Source organism: Ursus arctos, unplaced genomic scaffold, assembly GCF_023065955.2.
Source record: "Ursus arctos isolate Adak ecotype North America unplaced genomic scaffold, UrsArc2.0 scaffold_28, whole genome shotgun sequence".
Taxonomy (NCBI): Eukaryota; Metazoa; Chordata; class Mammalia; order Carnivora; family Ursidae; genus Ursus; species Ursus arctos.
Genome location: NW_026622963.1, coordinates 9307086 through 9312099, shown reverse-complemented (window position 1 = coordinate 9312099; position 5014 = coordinate 9307086).

The following is a 5014-nucleotide window of genomic DNA, read 5'->3' as shown; positions in this document are numbered from 1 at the left end:
AGAGCACGAACAGGGGGAGGGGCAGAGGGAGAAGAGAGGGGCAGAGAGAGGGAGAAGCAGGCTCCCCGCTGAGCAGGGAGCCCGATGAGGGGCTCAATCCCAGGACCCCAGAATCATGACCTGAGCCGAAGGCAGACGCTTAACCGACTGAACCACCCAGGCGCCCCTAGAGATGATAACTTTAAATTTTTTTTCTGTAGTTATTGGCTTTTTGCTCTTTGAGTCAGTTTTGGCAATTTACAAATATATTCCTAGAATACTCTGATTCAGTGTTGAAACACTCTAATTTACAAGCATGGAGTTGTACATACTACTCTCTTAAATTTCAAGAATAATCTCCATGTGTTAATATTCCCTTTCTAATCTCATATTTTGTATTATTATTTTTCTTGACTAGACTAGTTGATGGCTTGTCTATTTTAATTCGTTCCTACCTTCCCCTGCCCATAAAGCACAATCTAAGTAGGAATTATACTGCTTCTAAGAGGAATTTTGCCTCTCACCCCCAGCCACTTTTTGAACTGCTGTTTCCAGGAGTTCTGATTCCAGAGAGCTGCAGAGGAAGGAGATGAAGGTCTGAACAGTGGTCTGGCTGTGCTTCAAAGCACAGGCATATGGCTTTCTGTCTCGTCCCAGATGCCTTTGAGGATCTGGTGGAAGCCACGCCCCTGTCTCCAGAAATGTGGCTGCGTTTGAATCCTGGCTCTCCTATTTACTAGCTGGGGGAAGTGGGGCAAGCCGCATGGCCTCTCTTTGCCTCAGCTTCCCCATCTGCAAAATGGGAATACTAACAGCACTGCCTTCATAGGGTCATTGTGAGGACTGAAGGGGAATGTTTGTATAGCAGTTGGGGCAGAGCCTGGCACAGGGCGTGTTCAAGAAGTTAGCTTTCGTTAGCATCATTCCTGGTGTTCTCCTGCAGGGTCTCCCCCCCCCCGCCCCCCGCCAAGGTACAAGTGCTTCCCCACCCCAAGGGCCAGATCTGAAGTGGCTTCGTGAACCAAGGCACACTGTGGGGGTAATGGAAGGTTGCCCCAAACAGGAAGAGGAAAGGAGGGAGGAATTGGGGAGGGCGTGGTGGAAGCAGGCAGAGGAAAGAGGCAGGGAGAACGTCCCCCGGACTAGAGAGACGGGGCTGTGCCTCCGCTGGTAGCAAGGACAGTGTTCTGCTCCAGGCAGCGCCCCAAAGATGTGGTGAACCTCCAGGGACACCGCTGCGTGGTGTCCTTGTGCTGCCCCACAGGGCTCTGTTGGTGCGTCAGCCTGCAGTGCCTGGAGTGGACTGAAGACCACAGCGACCCTCCCTGTTGTTCTGGACCTTTTGAAACCCCTAGGGTAAACCAACTAGTAGCCAGGGGCTTGAAGCAGATTAAATTTGATTTTGAAGAATTAAAAAAAAGAAAAAAGACATGATTTTACATAGCCAGGGAATGTGGAAACCCAAATAGATGCCTGCTTCCCCTGCCTTCTGTATTTTGAGTTTCTCTGGGAAAGCTTTTCCAGGACCTTCTCATTCTCAGAAAGTTCCGCTCCAATGTCCAGGGTGACGTGTGTCACCCACACGCTCCAGTGAGGGTCCCAGGGTGTGGGCAGTCCACTTATTCTCCCTGGCCGGCTGCTGCCAACCCTGCCCCCGGGCACCGTCTGCACGACTCAGTCTGGGGAATGGCTGGGGGTTTAGTGTGGGGGGGGGTGCGGCACTTTCCAGCAAGTGTTGTGGTTGTAGTATGTACCCGGATGCAGCCATAGTGAGGGGCAGCTGTTCAGGGCCCAGCCCCGTGAGCAACCACACGGCTCAGCGGCTGTGGTTGGACAGTGGGTGGCGGGCTTTGGCCTCTTGTCTTGAGCAGGAGGGGGAAGAGATGCTTGGCAGGAGCTGGGAGGCAGGGCCCCCACCCCAGGCTGGAGGGCAGATGCTATCAACCTCGCTCAGTCTGGAATCTGCAGGGCGCACGGGAACTTCCCTTAGGAGGCTGGCCCGATGGGTGGCATCAGGGGTGAGGTGGGTGCTGCGGGCTCAGGCGGAGAGACCTCCAACGCAGAGAGCTAGGGGCGGGCCCGCTGTTCCCCGTCTCTTTAGGGTCAAACCTAAAGGTTTTGTTTTCATGAAATCGGTAAATATCAAGTGCTCTCTTAAGGGCCAATCTTGCGGATTGAGAAACTCCTTGCCTAGAAGTCAGGAAGGATGTGAGCCCGCTCCGCCGCTCGCACTGTAGTTACCAGAGGCTTCCACGACCCAGGCCGAAGTAGCTTCTCACAAAAGGCAGGGTTTTTGTGGAGTCGGGGGAGCCAGGAGGGGTTTTCTCCCAGACCCTACGCGGAAGGCAGAAGGCGCTGCTGCCCTGGGGAGGGGCAGGCGGGGAACTAGGTGCATAGGTGGCGGGGGAGGGGCGAGGACCAAGGCTGTGGCCAGGATAGCGGAGGGATCTGGGTCTGAGTGGGCCTCTCATCAGAGACCCTGCGCCTGCCCCCCCAGCCACACCTCCCCCTGCCCAGGGCCCACTGTGAGCCTTTCTGAAGTTTCCAGCTGCAGCCTGGTTTGGCATCCGATGCCCGCACTTCAAGCCTCTGTCTGTGGCATCCCCCAAGCCTGATGATGCCCCGGGCCCCCCGCAGGCTGCAGTCTCTCCCCTAGCTGCCCTGCTCTGAGTCCAGCAGCGGTGCCCTGACCTGACCCCACGCAGCCTGGGCCTTGCATGTCACTTCTCCTCTCCTTCTCTCCCTCCACTCTCATCTCTTCTGCCCAATTCCGTGGAAGAGGAGGAGCAGCATGGGAGCCCAAGGCGCCCCACCCCTCGGGGCACAGATGGGGAGATCGAGGCCCAATGGCCGGGAGAATTAGGACCACAGCCAGTCCCCTGCCACTTGCATGGCGTCTGTTCTCTCTGCCCTTCCTGCTTCCAGCCACGCCTTCCCCAAATTGTTGGTACTTCACAGATGCTGACAGGAGGCCCGTTGTACCCCAAGATGTTTCTCACAGCATGGTCTGAGAGCTGGTGAGCTTCTCTGCCCTGGGGCTGAGCAAGCCCGGGGTGGGGGGTATTGGGCAGGTGTCCAGGAGGCCCTTTGCGACCTAGGTGGCACGTGGGTGCCCAGACGTGCTGGTGGAGCCCCTCTGGGGCTCTGAGCCCTGGAGTGAGGTGCTGAGTCGGGGGTGGAGATGGCTCGCCCACCAGGCCTCCCTTCTTCCCGGGAAGGTCCTGTATGGGGCTGAGTGCCCAGCTCAGGTGGGGCACACAGGACCAAGAGGGACTCTCTGTTGGGCCCTGAGGACCTCCCTGACCAGTCCAACCCCATACTGTTTTCTGGGAATGTGAAGGAGTCCGGGGGATCACCTGTCTCGGGGCAGGCCGGGAAGGTGATGCCCCCCCTGCTGTGGTGTTGCCCCCCCCCACCCCTGGCCCCTGAGCGCTGAGCCTCCTAGGGGGCCTCCTTGAGCTGAAGGCATGGATCCCCCCCGCCGAGCACAGCAGCACACCCCTGGCATTTGGCCCTGGCCCGGGGCTGAAAGCACAGGCTCAGCCCTGGGTCTGTCTTGAACTCACCTGGGGCCTCAGACTAACTCCCATTCTGGGCTTCAGCTGTCTGACCTGGGAAGTGGGGACTTTGGACTTGACTTCCTAGGGTCCTTCTTGTCTGAGACCTTCCTTGCTCACTCTGGGGGCATCCAGGAAGGAGGGGGGTGGGGCTGGAATCGGGACAGTGTCTCTGGGGCACACATGGGCGAGGCCACGGCAGAACGGGGAGCCCTGGATGACAGCCTCCTGCCCACACTCCTCCTCGGTCCGTCAAGCAGCCCTTCTCCAGCGCCTCATGGAGAGTGGCAGGGTCTCAGCACCCACCCTGTGCCAGGGAAGAGTGGAAGCCCAGCACGACTTGGTGAGGGAAGGTGCGAGGCTGCGGCCAGGCTTCACTCCGTCCTGCTGACTGGGCGGGGGAGTGGCCCCAGGACCCTTCTGGAGGAACTGCTTGGCTCCAAGAAGCCCTGCCTCTTCACCCCATTGTTGCGGGGTGGGGGGGGGCGGGGCATGAAGAGTGTGAGAGCCAAAGTGAGGTGGAGAGGTGGGCTCAGAGGGGCTCACGGGTTCTGTCAGCATGTGAGCCAGGCACAAGGGCATTCCCATTTTATGGATAGGGAAACCGAGGCCCAGAGCAGGACTTGCCCGAAGTCACACACCCAGTGAACAAGGAGAATTGGCCTTGGCCCCTAGAGCCCTGGTTCTCACCAAGTGCCTTGCCTTTTCTCACTAGTGTTAATCCCCTAGGAAGGGAGGAAGCTGGCAGGGGCAGGTGGGTGCACAGATACCCTCAGGCCTCGTGCGAGGGGAGGAGGAGAGGTGCCCTCCTTCTGCTTCTTCCTGCCCCAACCCAGTGCCCGGGACCTCGGGGATACCACGGCCGGGGCAGGAGAGGGAGGGCCGCGGCAGCCACGGGGCCTCCCTCCATCTCCCACTCCCACCCCCTTCAGCCTCAGCCAAGTAGATTCTTGTCCCTTCCCTTCCTGGGAGACGTCGCCTGCCTTCTGAAGGCTCTCCCATTTCCCAGGGTCTCACTAGGCGCGGGGAACACGCTCCTCCCTTCCTTGTGAGCTCCCTGAGGGCCAGACCCAGGCGCATCCAGGAAGTACTCAGTACGTGAGTAAGGCAGTGCGTGGCTGGTGGAGCGAGGGACGGTGTGAGAAAGGGAGGGGGTGGGAGCGTGAGGCTGCAGGAGGAGGGGAGCTGGAGGAGGGGGACCCTAAGCAGGGGTGAGAGGGCTAGAGCTGCCCCCCCCCCCCGGTCCCTCCCTCAGGGATGTGGGCCCCTTGCCACATAGCGGGCTCGGCCTTGGGATAAACCCACGGAGTTTCCACATTGGCCTGGATGCCCTCTTGGTCAAGCTGCGGTCCTGACAGGTGGTGGCCGTCCTTCCCACATTCTGCTAGGGGAAGGAGGAAGCCCGAGGCCGTCCCCTGAGCCCGCCCTCGCTCTGGCCAGCCCAGCCGGCAGGCCACAGTGCAGAGCCACAGCGTAGA